At 46.0% G+C, this 19250-nt stretch overlaps 1 protein-coding gene across 1 annotated transcript in view; it reads left to right on the top strand.

Moving 5' to 3' along the window:
- The window catches only part of MYO1D (myosin ID), a 327550-nt gene that overhangs the window by 291119 nt on the left and 17181 nt on the right, over nucleotides 1-19250 (top strand). The gene's annotated exons all lie outside the window — the stretch shown is intronic.

Genomic DNA, 19250 nt, shown 5'->3' with positions numbered 1-19250 from the left:
TCATAGGGTAGTTCTATTTTTTTTAACTTTGTAAGGAACCTCCATACTGTATCCTACAGTGCCTAAGGTGAAAATTTAATCAGCAGTTAAACCTAAGCAAAAGATGCTATATTTTTTATTTTATTCTTTAAAATGACATCTTTGTGTAAGCTTAAAATTTTGTCTCATTTCCCCAAAAGTATGCCATTCTCCTCTCATACTGCTTGTGGATTAAACTCCAGATTTCATTAAGACAGAACAGAGCCTTTAATGGAAGTAGCGTACGTGCCTAATTCAGTGGGAAACTCTTGTCATATGTAATATTTTCAGGCCTATACTGAATGTCTCGTTACTTTGCAAAGACTAACGTATCACAAATGACCACTGGATACAGCTGTATGGATTCAGCTGAATTATTTTCATTTTTCTGGAGAACAAAACGTCTGTGTGTTGACTCTCCATTCTCTGTTTGTAGTTGGACAAACAGATTGGTGAGAATGACACCTGTTGTTCCCTGCTGATCGAAGTGTAGCAGCTGTGGATTTTGAGAGTTAACCGTATTTTGCTCCCTCAATTCATTTCTTCTCAGGGTCCTCCAGCTGGTTCAACAACACCAAAATATATGCCCATATCAACAAGGGGTAAAAGGGGTGGGGGGGTCTTTTTCAGTAATGGTAACACACATCCAAAAATGAGGAGTTAATATTAGCCCTAGCATTTGTCAGCAGAGCATCAGCAGAAACTTCCACCCTACTCTTCAGCTGTCTTTCTGCTTCACCATTTGCAACAGATTATTACAGGACTCCCTGAAAGCTTCTAGGTATTATACTAGTTAAGGATCAAAACTTTCCATATAAAGCACTCCTCCCTTAGAAGTAGAATCTTCACTTTGTTCATGTGTACCTTCATTTAACCTTGTTCACAGATGTTCTCTTAGAAATGATCTAAAACCATAAAAACTATGTATGTGTGTGTGTTTTCCAAATTTTGAAAGTAATTGTTGCATATTCATGGGTAAATTTTGGAAAACAAAAATCTCAAGAAAAAAATTTTAATCACCATTAACATTGCTGCACAGAAATAACTACCACTTCAATTTTAGTATCTATGAAATTTTGACGGAAAGCAAGTTGTATGCCTTGGTTTTATCACTAATTCTACTCGAGTAATTTCCTGTTAACATAAAACTTCATGCAAATGTTTAAAAACTGTGTTTGGGATGCCTGGGTGGCTCAGTGGGTTGTGTCTGCCTTCAGCTCAGGTCATGATCCTGGGGCCCTGTGATCCAGCCCTGCATCGGGCTCCTTGCTCATTGGGGAGCCTGCTTCTCCCTCTGCCTCTACCTGCTGTTCCCCCTTCTTGTGCTCTCTCTCCATGTCAAATAAGTAAATAAAATATTTTTTTTAAAAAAAGCAAAAAAAAAAAAAAACACTGTTTGTTGGATGTTTTAGAAGTTTGCAATTTTTTTATTGTAATTTGTGCTGAGGTGAGTATCTTATAATAAATGCTTTTTGGCATTTCAGATTATTTCCTTAAGATAAACTTCAAATAGGGAAAGAGTGTGCTAGCAGACGGCAAAGCAGATGTGACATCCAGCAGGGAACAGAGAGCAGGCTGCACAGAGGAACTGGAAATAGCTGAGTGGGGCTGGAGCTGAGGGAGCTCGGCAGGGAGTCAGAAGCTCAGTAACTGGAGAGGGAAGCAGATCCCAGCGACACAGGAAGGAGTTCAGACTTCTTCCTGAGGTCAGTGAGGAACAAAAAGGAGGGTTTCAGGCAAGAGATCAGATTTGTACCTCACATATCTGTATTTTAGGAAGATCACTCTGGCTGCAACTTGTAGAAGGGATGGGAGGCAAGGAGAGCAGAGAGGAAGCTCTTAACAGTGATTTTGGTGAGATATGATAAAAGTCTGGATAGTGAGGATTAAGGGAGAAAAGATGGATTTGGAAGAGATTTAGAAGGTGAAAATCTAAGGACACCTGGGTGGCTCAGTGGGTTAACTGTCCAGCTCTTGATTTCAGCTCAGGTCATACATGATCTCAGGGCTGTGAGCCCCACATTCAGCTCCACGCTGGGCATGGAGCCTGCTTAAGAATCCCTCTCCTTCACCCCTCTAAAAGAACCCTCACCCCCTCTAAAAAAGAATAATAATAAATATAAATAACTTTAAAGTCATTTATTTTGAAAAGTAAAAATCTCTTGGATTGCTGCAGAATGGAAGAAAGAAAGGAGAGTCAAGGAGCATCTGGAGGCTTCTGGCTTGAGCAGCTGGGTGGGAATCCAAGTGGAGGTGTCCAGGAGTCAGCTGAATCTAAGGTTTGGGATCCGAATGAACTACAGATTTGGGAATTAGCATATAGAAACTATCTGAAGACATGGAAAGGAGAAGGAGGAGAGAGAAGACAAGAGGAATGGTTAAAGAGTAGGAAGGCAAGAACGCGGACGCCACATGAGAAAGTGTTCTAAAGCCACCATGCCAGGTGCTTCAAGGAGGTCAAGGAATAAGAACAAAGGCAGAAAACCCAACTATTGACTGAATTCGTTGACTTAGAAAACCCAGGGAAGCAAAGTACAATCTATGAAGGCTGGCTTCTTGAAGAGCATCTCTCTCATTTATTTTGTAGCCAGCCAGCACACAACATAATCTTAGTGTAGACAATGGTAAATATATATGGTTTACACTTAATAATGGAGGTGGAGGGCCTCAGCTCTGCTGTGCCAAAATGGGCATATCAGTCTCTATATACTCTTAAGACCTACATAGAATTTTGGTGACAGTAGCTACCTAATAATGGTTCTCTTCAACTTTTAATATTTCCCCATTTATGCTTTTAGAGTAACCCAAAACCCCACTATGGGCACCTTTTCTAAGGCCATGGGTCATCATAAGATGCTGGCACACATTGTTTGATTTGCTATAAACAGTTTCTTAACTTCTAAATTCCTGTAACCAGGTAGCCATCATTAGTAGCAGACAGAAACTTGTGTAGAAATTCAAAAGAAGGCAGAACATTCCTGGTTGAAAGATAAAAGAGAGATGAAGATCAGAAAGGGATTCACATTTTTATCATTCCTTTGTTTCTGATAGTTGTTTTAGACAACTGCCTTCTCCCCACTTAAATTGGAAGTTATCAGTGGAATTCCCAGTAGCCATAGTGGAGGCAGGGGAGTTGCAGTGCAGGACCTCAAGAGCATTCTTCTAGAGGAGCACAGTGGATTAGATACACTCCACAACTGACGGGCTCTTCGGTGATGGCAGTTTGCAGCTAGATAATGAGGTAACCATTGAGAGCATTAAAATGCAGTGACCTCTAAGACAGTACTATGTTGTGGTACTATGTTGTGCTCCTGATACCGCTGTTGTGACACCGATGTTTCCTGTTCAGTAAGCAAACAATAAGAAATATAAGATCTGGTGCTTAATACTCTAGAAGCTTAAATGTTGTCCCAGTCACTCTCCTGCATGTTTCAGCATTATGGTCTGTAGAGATTTTGAATTCACTTCCCTGTGCTGATCATGCTTGTCAGGTATTAAAATAATCTAGTCAAACCTTCACTGAATGCTTCTGCTACTGTGCATCATTATGCATGCGCATGGCCTTTTTGTTTGATTAATACAGAAGGATGTTAGTGCTGAGCCAGGTTTAGAAAATTGGGGATTAATATCTCTAAATGCTGAGCTGATCCCTTTTTTTTTTTTTCTGGAAAAACAATGACCTTTGTAGAATCTTTTTCCAACAACATTCTTATTTGCCCTTCATCAGGGTTTATTTAGTATTGCAGAGTAAGCCCACTATATAAACCAGAAGTCTTTCAGATGACGTGACCAGCTTAAACCCAAAATTGACTATCCTAGAAGAAACTCGGAGTTGAAGGGCCCTGGGGGTTTAAGTGCTACTAGACTTGCTGTCAAGACCCTTTGTCTTCCCCTAACCTGACTCTCCTACTCCACCACCGCCAACCTCCCACCCCCAGACTCTCTGTGCTGGCCTCATTCTGTCTTCTACATGCTGCCTCTACACAGGGGAGCTGTTGGCCACATGCAGCTCCAGGCTTGCATTATGCCAACATAGCAACCTAAAGGAAAGAGAAGACCTTGCCTAACTCAAATATATGAATCTTCCAAGGGAAGTCTGTGATTGGCCCACACTGGGTCACATGCCCTCTGCCAGGCTACAAGCCTGAAGCCAGAGAACAGGGTCTAGATCCCATGCCCTGAGGCTGGGGAGCAAGGTGCTGTGATGGGTACCAGCACCCATGGCCCAAGTAGGGGTGCATCAGCTCTCCAACAGAAGCGAAGGCAGAGTGCCAGAAGAAGGGAACAGACCAAAACCCATGTGGACTCTACCCAATATCAAGATGTTCTTTTCTCTTGAATGATATCTCTAATTCCTGTCCCAGACTATTTTGATGGGTCACAAGGAAGTGATGATATTCTCGAACTACACTAACAGTCTAATTTTTCTACCCTCAATATAATTTTTTAATACTTCCTCATGCTGTCCATTATAGCATATGTCGAGACCACAATTACTGTTTAAAAGTGCTTCCAGGGGCACCTGGCTGGCTCAGTCAGTGGAGCATTTGACTGTTAAGAGTTTGAGCCCCATGTTGGGTATAGAGGTTACTTAGAAGTAAAATGTGTATATAAAACTAGCTTTGATAGATACTATCTCACTTAGTTCTTTTAGCAATGTGAGCCATTTGTTATTATGGTAAACCCATTTTACAGATGGCCAGGAAGACTTAAAGCAGCTCTGTGGCTTCCCCAAGACCACAGATACAGTGTATTTGGGTGCTTGGTGAATACAGATCCTCTGGCTCCTTCACTAGATCCCCCAGGCATCAGCGCCTGAGACCCCTGTCACCTGTGTTTTCATCCTGGCTCTGGTTTAACTGTATTTATTACTCTTGGGACTGAGCCCCGTGCTGAGTACTTCTGCAAACCCTCACAGACCCCCAGTGCTGTGGACACAGTGAATGTTCAGGAAGTGAGGCTGACTGGTAAGGAATGGAGGGTTTAAGACATTATCATTGAAGTGGAGGTCCAGCAGGGACCCCTTGATGTGGAGGAGCCGGTGCCCAGGGAGAAGGCCACCTGGGTCCCCATTGGCAGCTGGTTTGTGGAAAGGTGGCAAGGGATCTCCTCCACAGTCAGGAGCCTGGTCTTTGAGAGCCTCTTGGAGTGGCCCATAACTGTGGAGAGAGCGTTCTCTCCCATGGGGGAATGCCCACCTCCCATGTCCCCTCTCCATCTCTCCCTCACAAAGACCACAGAAACACTTCTGGCTCCTAAACCCAAGGCCATTCCTTAAGCTAAAGGCACCTACTCTCCCTCAAAATGCCGCAAGAGCCTAGAGGCCCCCCCCAACCAAAACGCAGCACCCCACCGCCCCCACCACACTGTCCTGGCCACCTTCCCACAGCACACCCAGCAGTTCAGTGCCCCATATTCCTCTCTTTGAAAACAAATCCCACACCCAAGATTTTAACGGTTTTCACTTCAAAAGGGTTTCAAGATAGAAAAAGTACCAAGCATTCCTTTACCCTTTTATTCTTGAAGGAACAAGTTCTTGGAACTGTAAAAGAGGTCCTTACCTTTTCTTCTTTGGGGGGGCGAAGGAGGTGTGCTCTCCTCTGTCCAGGCTACTTGCTTTTCTAAAGTGATTCCTTATCTTCTTCTGCTTCCCACTCTTGTCCCCACAGTGCACCCATGATGCCTTCCAGAAGCCCCCCTGACTAAGCTGGGGGAGTTTTTTTTTTTTTAAGATTTTATTTATTTATTCATGAGAGACACACACAGAGAGAGAGAGAGAGAGAGAGAGAGAGAGAGAGGCAGAGACACAGGCAAAGGGAGAAGCAGGCTCCATGCAGGGAGCCCGATGTGGGACTCAATCCCCGGTCTCCAGGATCAGGCCCTGGGCTGAAGGCAGTGCTAAACTGCTGAGCCACCCGGGCTGCCCCTGGGGGAGCTTTTTTTTAGGATTCTTTCTCTACATTCACAGCTGCCTGTTCTGATTTCCTATGAATTCCTCTCAGAAACGACCCAATGCCACAAAGCTAGAGAATAGTTGTTGATTCAAATCCAGGAAGGTGTGTGTGTGTGTGTGTGTGTGTGTTCAGAATTTTGCTCCTGGCTGCACATAGTGAATATAAAAATATGAAATGCTTGCCCTTCTCTCTCATGCATGTCTCTCTTATCACACCATGAGATGCCTGTTGGAACTGGATCAGAAGTCTCATCAAATGACAGCTAACTCTCTCAGTTTCTCACTGTTGCTCTAACACGTGACCACAGACTTCATGGCTTAAACAGAAATTTGTTTTCTCACAGTTTGGCCCCATAATAGAGGGTCGGCAGGACTGTGCACCCTCCAGAGGCTCTGGGGCGGGAGGGGGGGGGGGATCGCTCCGAGCTTCCTCTAGCTTCTGGGGGCCACAGGCATCCCTTGGCTTGTGGCCGTATTGCTCCCATTTCTGCCTTTATGGTCGAATGGCCTTCTGTTCAGTGTCAAATCTCCCTATGCCTCTCTTAACAGGGACACCTGTGACTGTGTTTAGGGCACACCAGGGTCATCCTGGATAATCTCATCATCTCAAGAGCCTTCATAGTCCCATCTGCAGTGTCTGTTTTTTGCATTGTGAGGGAACATTCACGGGCTCCAGGCATTAGGACATAGCTATCTCTTGTGGGGCCATTATCCATCCTGCCATACCACCCATCTCCGTCACCCCCACACATACCCCTAAGTTCTGCATGACGGCAGCTTTTCTCCCTTTCCACTTCCTGAATCTCAGGGGACCAGCTCCTTAGCATTCTCTGTCTTATCACTTTCTACCACCGCCACAGCAACAGGGCCCCAGGTCCCTTGCTTCTCCTCCAGTCAGGCTACCTTCTTCCCCACACACATTGGCCAGGTGGGGCAGGAGAGGTACAAGCCTTACGTGGGGTAGATCCCAAATAGGCCAATTTTGTGGCCATAAGAATCAAGTTGTTTTGCTTTTGCTTAGCCTTGACTAGTGCAGATAATGTCTCGGCTCTGCCCTTCTGTCAATATTTATAGACTGTAAAGTCAGTGAGGATAGAAGGCAAACCCTTGGGTTATAGTCCATGGTGCTCGGCAGTGTCCCAGTAGGCCAGACACTCCAGTCCAGTTGGCCACCTGTCTCCTTGCACATGGCCCTTGGACAGCCATGTGGACCCTCCCTTCCGTGGTTAGCCACCACCAGCCCATCCTCTTGCCAGCATCCAGGGTGGGTTTGGCAGTGCCAGGCACAGCTCCAGATGCCATTGATGCCACTCTGAAACCCTGTGCCTGCATGGGGTCCTGTTTCCTGTGGCCTTTGTCCTGGCCCAGAGTCGAATCCCGTGCCCTCTACTGTGCTACATACAGCTAGAAGAGGGCATGTGCTGTTGGGCTACACACCACGTATACTACTACCTGGAGTTGCCACTTGATGGCGAGGGCTGGAGAAAAGTCGTTGTGGAGAAGCCAGCTGTGCTGCCGATAACCACTGCTCATGCACCAGTTCCTATCTGCTTAAAGCAAAAGCTTCGGTTGGGAACTTCAGTGGAGACTGTATGTAACTGAAAACTTCCTCTCTACTGTAAGAATTCTCTAGAAAAGAAATCCAAAACAGTTCCAGATGGTCAATGGAAGGTTTTTCCTGGTTGGAAACGGATGCTGTCTCCTTGTTGAGAGTAATTGGGCCTTGAAAATAGGGGTCAGTGGCACCTGGGTGGCTCAGTCAGTTGAGCATCTGCCTTCAGCTGAGGTCATGATCTCAGCATCCTGGGATTAAGGCCCTCAGCGGGCAGCCTGCTCAGAGGGAAGCCTGCTTCTCCTTCTCCCTCTGTCCCTCCCTCTGCTTGTGTGCGCACACCCTCTCTCCCTCTCTCTCAATAAATAAAATCTTTTTAAAAAAAAAAAAAAGAAAGAAAAGGAAAAGGAAATAGGGTCAGAACTTATCAGCTTCCGATAAGGAGGCCTCACAAAGGAAGATGACCCAGGATATAGAAGAACAGTCTCTAGCTCTTTTCAATTATGCAGCCACAACTTTCACTGTTTATTGCTCTTAGACACAGACACTGTCTAGGAGTCTATAGTGTCACATTTTTGTACATATATGCACAATTGAAGATTTCTTTTCAAACTCAGAACTGACAAAAGATTTGGAGACTGTGATAAAATAGAACATTTATGGAGGTGATTTGAAGAACAAAGAGTTTGATATAGTCTAAAAATACATAGGGGACAAAAAAATAAAAAAAGAGGGAGTTCTTGGTGAGTCTGGAACATTATTCAGCAAATATTTGCCAAGCACCTGCTATATGCCAGGCCAGACACTGGGTTAGGCAGTGAGGATACGTCCGTGAACAAGACCTGATCCAGCTCAGGAGTTTATAGTCTCATGGAGAGACTGGATAAATAAAGATGGAATTAAAGTCCAAAGTGTTAAGTGCATCAAAGAGACAGTTAACCTTGTCTTAGAGGATTAGGAAATGCTCCCCTAAGTGATGCTCATATTGAAAATCAAATGAGAAAGAAAGAAAAAAAAAAAAAAGAAAAGAAAATCAAATGAGAAATAGCAGTTGGTCCAGAAAAGGGACCAAGAGTTTTCCAGGCAGGAACAGATTGTGTAAAAGGACTGAGGTAAAAGCATCATGGCGGATGGGTGTATGGGGTGAGCCAAGAGGCTGATGGCTGAATGAACCAGAGAAAGGCAGGTAAGGTTAGTGAAGAAGAAATGGTGAGGGGAATGAGAGGAAGCATGAGGAAGCATGCAATCATTTGGGTCCAGATTCTCCCAGCCTAGTGACCCAGCCCCTGGGACATGGTAGCTGTTGTCACTGAAGGTAGGCTCCTTCCTGTTAGGCCAGGAAGCTGCCTCACCCTTCTGCTTTCTTCCTGAGACTCCAGGAGACCACAGCTACCTGGGGGAGCGCCTTCAGGAAGCCATCATTACCAGAGCCCATCATACAGTCTCCTGTCCCAGACCTCATTGTTCTGGGGCTGAGAAGTTTGGGTCCTGAGAGTGGAAAGACATCTTCCTATCCAGTGGGATTCTGGATCTATTCGCATCCCTGAGATATGTTATCAGATGCACAGCTCTAATGTCATATCTTATAAACCCGGGAAGAAAAGTTCCTGAGATCACCCAAAAAAACACACAAGAAATTTTAGAAATCACCTGACAAGAAATGTCAAGTAATACTGACTGGAAATCAAACCATAGCAGCTGCTTCCCACAGCTGCATCCCATGTGGTGACCGTGTCTGAACAAACTAAATGAGTCTAAAAATAATCAGGAATGTAAAACTCTTTAGGAGCCGGGTCTACAAATGAGATAGCCACAGAAATGAGGAGGGGGTGGGGATATTTCTCTGGGCATTTGGATCAGTGGTCAGAGGTACATCACCCAAGGGACCCAAGAAATAACCCCAGGAGTCTGCAGTTCCCCACTCATGCTGATTGATTAAACCTCATGGTACCCATTTTACAGATGGAGAAAAAAGCATGTTGACATCTGTACTCTTCAGACTAAGAATTCCTAACCACAGGTATCATCCAAGTCCAGGTGACTTCCTAAGGAAAACAAAAGCAATGAAATACAGAAATCAGTAACTTTTTCATTGTTTCTATCATATGTCTGAGCCCGTTAGTGTGGAGGGAGTTTATGACACTTTCCTAAGAAGCAACCCTTTTTTTAGTTGTGAAACCGAGACTTGGGACTTTCTCCCCAGTAGAGGAAAAAGTTGACGTCAGAAGAAAGTATGCTTCACCAAGACAAAAGCAAAAGGATGCTTTTTTTTTTAATTGTGGGAAATTTTATTTTTTTTAATTGTGGGAAATTTTAAAAGATATATCCATTTAGGCCCCCCTCCCACCAAAAATAGATATGTATTCCTGTGCATAGAAGAGCACCAGCAAAAAAAAAAAAAAAAAAATTACTGCATTTTTCTAGTAAGAAAACAGATTTATCCCTGGTTGTAGTAGCTCTATAGTAATCATAATAATAGTAGCAGCAAATGCTGGTTAAGCACTTATGCTGCTGGCATGTGCTGAGAAAGCTCTCTGCTGTGGCTCATGACTCTTTGATCTTCACAAAATCTGGATGAGGGTGATACTGCTGTTAACCCCATTTCATGACCGAGGAAACAGGCATTGGGAGAGGTGTGGAAATCCACCCAGGGCCCACCGCCTGTCCACGGAGAGGGCCGGGTCTGCCCCCGCCAGGCTCACCCCAGACTGGAGGTCTGGGTGCAAAACTGCCCCAGTTCTAGTGTTGGTCAAAGAAGCTAAACAGACTGATTTTTTTAAGAGTCTTCTCTGTTTCCTGTGGGGAGTTTTCTCTGATTTGCATTTCACCCTTTCATTATTGGTGATATTGATGCTTCCTTTTCCTCCCCACAACGGGATGAATGGCTGTTGGTTTAGGAAATGGTGTCTCATCTCCGAATATGTTCTCAAGTGTTCCCTCCAAACACTGTAATGCTTTATCTTAACATCAAAGACTTTAAAGGCCTTCGGCAAACAAGGATAGTTTGGGACAGAACTCTTTCATTCAGACCACCCGTGGGAAACCTACTTTTGAAAGGCTTTCTAATCCCGAATTGGGTAGTTTCTGCCCACGATTAGGAGACCATATCAGGGAATCCCTGGGTGGCGCAGCGGTTTGGCGCCTGCCTTTGGCCCAGGGCGCGATCCTGGAGACCCGGGATCAAGTCCCACATCGGGCTCCCAGTACATGGAGCCTGCTTCTCCCTCTGCCTGTGTCTCTGCCTCTGTCTCTCTCTCTGTGACTATCATAAATAAATTAAAAAAAAAAAAAAAAAAAGGAGACCATATCAGGCCTTCAGTGGCGGGATGGGAGTTGAGACAGGAAGTGGATGATACCCCACAAAGAATTTTTTTTCTATACCATTTTTAGCTACCTTTTCCTTTAAGCACAGAACATAAAATTATTCTTGGAAGATGTGTACATTGTATTAGACATGAATATTTGGAATGTTTCAGGGAAACTGGGATTTATGTAATCCAGGTTGACTGGTTAGGGTTCTGTGGACAAAGAAGTAATCATGACCCAAACCTCAGCAAATTAATGTTTCCCAAATCATTTTACGTTTTTGGTCATGTGTTTCACTAGTATGTATATTTAAGTATTCCTTAACGCTCTGGCTCACAAACACGGAAGCAACTTCTGTGAGGTGTTGAAATTTCCTCTTTAACTTCCTCAGACTTCTTTTCAGTTTGTTCTTGATTGTGTGGGAATTTGTGGGCCTCGATCACAGAAAGTCAGCCTCTAAAAGAGGAAGACTGCTTTAATGTCACTCTCATAACACTCAGTTTAGACTGCAGAAATGATGTACATCACTTGGGCCTTCTCGTCCCTATTTTAGGTGTGTTTCCAAGGAGTAGGTTGGTTGTCATGGTTTAGAAGAACTTCACTGTCAGGATGAAGTCATGCTAGAGGGAGGCACAGGCCATCTGTCCCTCAGGGAGAGGTCTTTAGGAAATAAATAGCCTTCTGGCCGGAATGTTTTAGATGTTTCTGTGCTTAAAGCAGAACTCAAGGTCAGATCATTTCTCAAAGCCCAGTTCTAGAATTCTGATCTTTTAGGTAAATGTATGGAAAGGTAGTGTGCAGGCTTTAGCTTTCCCCAGTTGTACTGGTCAGGAAGTAGCTGGACCAAGGGGCTAATTCCCTCCCCCGATCTTTTCTGCATCTTTGTCCTTCTGTTCCCTGTTCATTCTCCACCCCCACTATCCCACCTGCGGGGAAGATGAACTTTGCCAGTCATCTTTGAACAGGGTAAGGTTAGAATTCTGGAATGCAGGAATAAGAGCAGTTTGCGTTTATTACTTTTGTTCAGAGTTTTTTTGTCTGTGGCTGTGGCAAGACAGACCTGGTTGAGAATCCTTCCCTACCCTGGAGTTCCAAGAGTGGCTTCCAAGATTACCCAGAGCACAGAGGACTCTTGGAATGGGCACCTAGCACATGTCTAGCTAGACAGACCCAGTTCTGTCGGTCAGGAAATGGCACTCCAGTCAGATTCAGTGTCCTCTTATTCCTGGGCATGCCACGGCAGCTGAGAGCAGAGCCCTTGGGAGCCAGCTCCTGCCAACCCACACCTCCCTGTCACATGCCTATTATTCATCAACATACCTCTTTAATATCTTACAAAGTGTGATGCTCCAGACCCAGGCAAGATGTGTCATAAAGGGGAGACTTCACCTGGTGGATAAAAAGGCATGTGTTCCTGCCCACGTTTTGCTATTCGCTGAGTTTTCAGAAACTTCCCAACCACACCCCTTGGTCTTTGTCTGAGTTCAAAGGGAGGCATCTGTGCTAACAGGATGTTTCTGGGCTCAGTCCCTATGGCATTCAGGAGGCTGACCTTGGGAAGTCCACTCCAGAGACTTCATCTGAGCCCAGGGCCTGGGCCACCCCCTCAGCTAGCATCCCATCACCGGCTCAGCAGTTACAGAGACAAGTAAGACCAGTTTCTGCCCTCAAAGAGTAGTTTCACGAGTCTTTCCCTGTTCATGGGAAAATACAGTTTGAATGATAATAGCAAGAGGTTGGGCTTCAAGTACCCCCCAAAAATAAAATTAAAATAAAACCCACAGATTTTCTTTTTCTGGAGCAGGAATCTGAGCAGGAACACTGTCACGTGCGGCAAACTGCTGCACGATGGTCCTTGCCCCCCTTGGTCTTCAGGGGTCCCACTAATGCTATTTCACATCTCCGCAGGAGTAGTAGCCCTTTCTCCTCTCTGGCCGACAGAAATCCCCGTTTTAAGGGAGAAAAACGAAAGAAAGCCCGCTATTCGCCCACATACCCCATTTCCTAACGTTTTTGTCTGAGGCCAGCCTATCCCCTTAGCTGACCCGAATCCGTGTCCCCGGTCCCTTGCAGCCCCCCAGCGAGCTCAGTGCGCCAGCAGATGAGCTGAGCCCCAAATCATCACCTTCTCCAGAAAGACCAACAAGACCAGCCGGGAGGAGGGAGGGCGGTGTGGGGTGGGGGGCGCCGCACAAGATGCGTCAAACTGCAGTCTGGAAGGAGCCTGAGCTCGGGCCTCTCGGGGCGCCCGGTGCAGGGCTCACGGCCGGGCCGCAGCCCCTCGCGCTCGCTCGGGCGCCGTCGCCATGGCAACCGGAGCCGCGGAGCTCCGCGCAGCCTCCGCGCCCGCCCCCCGCCGCGGCCCACCCGGGCCCACCCCGGGCGGCGGGACCGTCTTTGTCTCGCTCGCTCGCTCGGCGCCCGCGCCCCCACCTCGGGCCTCCCCTCCCCTCCCCCTGCCTCGCCCCTCCCCCTCCTCCCCGTCCTCCCTCCTCGTCTCGCCCCTTCTCCCTGCCTTTGTCGCCGCAGATGCCTGGAGCCCCGGGCTGCGCCCGCCGCTCCCGTTCGTTATTCTCGGGGACCTCAATGCCTCACTTGAAACCAGTCTTTTAAAGAGAGGATTAAGAGGACCGGAGCTGCTCTTCCTCACCTGGCCACCTGGCCACCCGGCCCGTGGCCCCCTGCCCCCCTGCCCTCCACCCCCCGCCCCGCGCCCCTAGGGCGGCGGACCTGGGAGTCCTGCACGCTCACCTCCTCCGGGCACAGAGGACTGACCGCCCGAGTTCCTCATCCAGATGGGATTGCCGTCCCCGAATCAGAATGCCCAGGGCTTCCAGGGCTTGAGCTCTTTGGGTCCGGGGTGTGTGGAATTGTTGTGTAAGCAAAATGTGCTGTGCTGCTTTTAGCGTTCAGGGTACCCTGGTGATGAAAAATGCTGGGGCCACAGTAATGACCCCAGCCCACAAACCCTTCCGTTATCCATCCTTGTCCTGGGGCAACATAGCAGCTCTGATGGGTGGCACCGCTTAAAATGTCAGATTGTCTTATATTCTAGCAGATGGCCTCTTCTTTATAGTAACAGCAGAGGAAGGAAGGAAGGAAGGAAGGAAGGAAGGAAGGAAGGAAGGAAGGAAGGAAGGAAGGAGCATTTGTGACACACCGTGATCTAATTAGATTTTAAAAATAAATATAGTCTAGATATTAGCTATATCTGTCCAGCACACAGGCATTTGGTTTACCTGTATGTTTTGGAATAATCTCTTCCATGTTCTGAAAGACACACTCAGTATTTAAATGATGAAACAGGGGATCCCTGGGTGGCGCAGCGGTTTGGCGCCTGCCTTTGGCCCAGGGCGCGATCCTGGAGTCCCGGGATCGAGTCCCACGTCAATCTCCCGGCATGGAGCCTGCTTCTCCCTCCTCCTTTGTCTCTGCCTCTCTCTCTCTCTATGTCTATCATAAATAAATAAATGAATCTTTAAAAAAAATAAATAAATGATGAAACAGTAATTAACAGGAATCTCAGACCACTCTTGTCATGGTCATGAATCAGTGGCTCTCCAGTATCATCTTGTTTCCATAACATTCCATGGCCCCATTGCCATCATTTCTACATCAAAAATGAAAGGATGGGCATGGCTGAAGTTTCAGTTTAAAGTCACCCCCTGATAAATAAATGAATTTATCCTAGATATTCACACAGAACAATGTCTAGACAGCCACAAAGCAGTGGAACAGTGGGTGCTTGTAGGGAGAGGAGCTGAAAGAGCTAAAGGAGAGGATGGAAGGAAAAGGTACTTTCCCTATATTAACTCTAGTACCTGTGGATGTTATATTATGTGCCATTTACTACTGACTTTTTAAAATAAAATCTGATATAAAAATTTAATATCACTTCCTCAAGAATGCATTCCCAAATTCCCCCTAAAGTAGGTCTATGTGATTCCATAGATCACTTTTTACGTTCAGAGCTCTGCCCAGAATTCTGGCTAAACCATGGTAAGTGTGTAAGTCATATTTATCTAAGTCTCCATGCCAGACTCCAAGCTCTATGAGGGCAGGAGCAAGATCTTATATGCCACCATATCTTCAAGGGCTGGCACACAGTCAGCATTTAGTATGTATCTGTTGATTACAGAGATGAGGAGAAGTGGACATGAAGGCCAGGGAATCGGAAGGGGTGCCCATCTCTGTGGCCTTCTGAGCTTAGTGACCTTCCAGAAGCTCGACCACTCCCTCCTATAGTGGTTTGCAGATGCTTCTCTAGTAATCCTGGTGTACAGTCAAGGTTAAGAATCCTTGCTCTAAGGCTTCCCAGAGCAAGTGGGGACACCTATGTTTACCAAACCCAAGGATTTTATTTCAGCCATAAAGCTGATGCTAATACACTTTAGCCTGGACAAAGAGATTATTTGCTTTAGCCCACTTCAGATTGTTTCAGTACTGCTCATAGAACCTCTCCCTCACTTTGCCTTAAAAAGCCTACGGGTCCCGTTCTGTGACAGTTGTTTAAAACAAATGTAACTATCTAATCAGGGCACGAACCATTTTTCAGACTTGCCAAGGCAGCAGTGACCTAAATATTACTCAGGTGTCTGACTTCCCGCCCCAGAGGAAGAGTGTATTTGGTTTGATTGTTTTCATGCTAAGGAAGTTGAGCCAGTAATTCAAGGTCCCCATTGGGATGGCTGAATCATTTGATGCTATGAAAGAGTTATTTAGACAGAAAGCAGTGGTATAGAGTTATGATGGAATTAATTTTTAGCAGAATCAGTTATACACTCAATCTAATTCATTGTGCCATTTTTTTTAGTTGTTAGTAGATAAAAACTGGAGGGGTTGGTGGAAATATCTCAGCCCTTTTATACCATCCAGAGTAAATCTTGGAAAGGGTGACTAACCCATCTATGAGCCAACAGGTGTAGTGGTAGACTGTTCTGCCCTCTTGATCCCAGGTAACCCTGAAGGCAGTAAATAAGGCCTGTGTTAGAAGCCACTAAAGCTGTACACACACAGCAGGGAAATCTGCCTAAACTGCCCACCAAGGTACTAGATACAACTGACTTTCTACTCGAAATGTCCCTGCAACTCAAGGTCAAGGCAAGTTTGGCTAGCAGTCAAAGCAGATACTTCCCACTGAACTGTCTCAGGAGACTCGGGAACAGGGAAATAAAGGTTACTCTTGGGCTCTTAAGTTAGTGATCATGGAGAAAATTGGAACTCTTTGTGGCTGGCAGGAAAAGCACAGATGTGGCCTGAGAGAGCCTCTCGTTTCCAGCCATCATGCTCCAGCCTGGATCCAAACGACCCATTTCTGGGAACTTAAAATAAAAAGTAAGAAAGCAGTCAAATAGACTGGAGACCCCACGGGGCCTTTGATGTGTCTACCAGCAACAGCATGGTGAGTGGTTTCTGTGATGTGGGATTCCTGAGCAAGAAGGACTGGACCACCGCCACTGGTTCCTCTCTCATTATAGGGCCAGAAATAGATGCCCCATCCTGGGAAAAGGGAAATAAGGCTGCATGGAATGTTTCATCTGTTGGAATATTGTTCTGCGCTGCCTGACAAGATTACTGAGTTCTCAGTTCTATAGCAGTGGCATTGAGTAAGAGTCTGAAAATTGATGCATTATGTACTCGCTTAAAATAGCAAATGCAGAATAGAAAAACCAGAGCTGCTAAGAAGTGTGCAGAACATATTGATAGAAAGGCCTGCTTTGCCTCTGTTATTAGCAGCATGAAAGGGTATATCGGAGCAGGGGGCAGATTTTCCATCAAAAGCAGTCATGTGGTAAAGGCTTCTGTACCACAGTGAGGCAGGGTTACATTTTTTAGCTAACATAACTGAGTGCAAATCCTTCTGTTCTCAAACAGGTGGTAGAAAGTGGGCAGTTGGTTTCTTTTCACGTCAGTGTTCTGGAGTTGGTTCATGAGATGGTTGCTTCTGTTTTAAACTCTTTGAATTCCCCTCAGAACAAAAATCCCCAGTTACTTGCTACCTAATCAAATATTCTCTGCCGTGGGTTACAGTCGCTTGGATGGGCAGCAAAACTGAGTAAGACTGAGGGGGAAAATGTATGAAAATAACCTTGTCATCATCCTTTGTCAGCTTAAATGGGATTTTTTTAAGTACCCAAGAACCAATTGAAGGGGCCTTCTAGAATCGACAAGCCTCCTGCCAGCATGGACCTGGATGGTGGCAGAGTGGTCTCCTAAGGGGCTGGCCATGGCCAGGCAAGGAGGCCTGGAGGAGCAAGGGCTCTTGCAGCCTCGTCGTAGTCGTTTGATCAACACCCTAAGTGTAAGACCCTCCTTCACTGAAGCACTTCACTCCATTGACAAATGTTCATGGAGCACAGACGTAGCACCGACCACTGCACTGTAGCCACTTTGCCTACATTTTCTCCAGCCTTCCCCAAAGTCCCATGGAAGAGAGAGCATTACCCCTCTTATTTATCCCTGTTTAGGAAACTGAACCTCAAAGGATCAAGTCGTTGGCCAGAGCCAGGGAGCTGGGTTCAAACCCCGGACCAGCTGATTCCAAACTGCAGGTTTTCCTCCACCATGCCCCATTGTGTCCTCTCTCAATTAAGCAACATTCCTAGATATACAAAGAACCTGAAGTCCCCAGGCCATCTCTTCCCTGCTGCTGCTGCTGCCGCTGCTGCCAGCTAGAATGTCCCACTCTCAGGTGTGTTATAGTCAGTTCCACAAGACTGGTTGGTGTCCGAGACAAATCACTTTTTCCAGGCTCAGCAAGCAGTTGAATGCGCTAACAGCCCCTAAATGGGGACTTGAGCTAACCATTCAGTAAAACATACTTTGCCAATTGTTGTGGGACACTGACCAGTTTCAAAATTCCTATAGGTACCACAGTTTTAGAGAATGTGGCCCTCTATTTCCAAAGCCAAGATTTCAAGATTTTTTTGTTTTTGTTTTTGTTTTTCCCTTGTAATTTGTACTATCACTCCTAGGAATCCTGCTTTAAAAGTTTGGATGTCTTCAGATAAAGATTGCTGGAAAGAATGTTGGGGAAAGTCTTAAAAAAAATTAATAAAGGGTTTGAAATAGGGACTAAGGGACTCAGAGCAGGAGAGAGTGGCAGCCAGGTCGGGAAAGGCACGGTTGCTCAGGTGGGGTGACTTACTTGCCATGCTGACACTGCATTCTCAGATTCTAGGTTTATTTGCCTAGTAGAGCACAACACCACAATAATATCATAAGTAATGATTTTATAATAGAATCCACATACACAGTAGGTTTTGTGAAACAGTTGTCATGTGTGACCTACCTTACTGGATGTGTTTCCCTTAAGAAAAGGAGAGTAATGAGCTGTGTATCCCTGAGTCTGCCTCATGTGTAGTACAACCCTTTGGATTTCCTTCCCAGAGGAAGTCAAGCTCTACAATGTCCAAAACCAAACTCATTGTCCCAGTCTCTTCCATCCCCCAAGCTGAAGAGCTAGGAACACGGTAAATCCCCTTTTACCACCCACATTAGTCAGTTACCAGATTTCTTACTCCCATGCATCTCTCAGACTTGATCTATCTTTGTCCCTCTTACCAACCCCAACCCTCGCTCTCTGATGGGCAAGTTTGCTAACTGGTCCTCCAGCCAGAAAATGCCCACATCAGTATCTCTTCCACGTCACCTGCTTTCTCTCCATTGATTTAATGTATTCGCTCTTGATTAAGCTTCTGCTATATGCCAGACAACCTTTTAAGCATGGGGGATATGGACAAGATTCCTTCCCATGGAGCTTACCTTTGGGAAAGGGGTGGGAGCCACAGGCAGATAGATGGTGAACAAGCCAAGGATCAAACAAGTCAGTTTCAGATAGTGGTGCAGGCATTGAAGAAAACAAAGTATTATCCATCTTCCCTACTTAAGAATCCTTGAGGGGGGGATCCCTGGGTGGCGCAGCGGTTTGGCGCCTGCCTTTGGCCCAGGGCGCAATCCTGGAGACCCAGGATTGAATCCCACGTCGGGCTCCCAGTGCATGGGGCCTGCTTCTCCCTCTGCCTGTGTCTCTGCCTCTCTCTCTCTCTCTCTCTCTGTGTGTGTGTGTGACTATCATAAATAAATAAAAATTTTTAAAAATTAAAAAAAAAAAAAAAGAATCCTTGAGGGGGTGCCTGGGTGGCTCAGTGAGTTAAACGTCCGATTCTTGATTTTGGCTCAGGTCATGATCTGAGGGTCATAAAATAGAGTCCCCAGTCAGGCTCTGCACTGGGTGTGGAGCCTGCTTCTCCCTCTCCCTCTGCTCCCAACTCCCAGCTTGTGTGGGCTTGCTCTCCCCCCTCCCCCCCAAAAACAAGAATCCTTAAGAGTATCCCCATTGCCTACAAATCTGAGCCTATACTCCTTGCCTGTCATCTACCCCAGCCTATCTGGCTGGCCTCAGCTCCCAAACACTCTTCA

Source organism: Vulpes lagopus, chromosome 12 (genome assembly GCF_018345385.1).
Source record: "Vulpes lagopus strain Blue_001 chromosome 12, ASM1834538v1, whole genome shotgun sequence".
In the NCBI taxonomy this organism is placed as follows: domain Eukaryota; kingdom Metazoa; phylum Chordata; class Mammalia; order Carnivora; family Canidae; genus Vulpes; species Vulpes lagopus.
The sequence above is the reverse complement of the archived record's forward strand: the minus strand, read 5'-3'. Positions and strand labels throughout refer to the sequence as shown.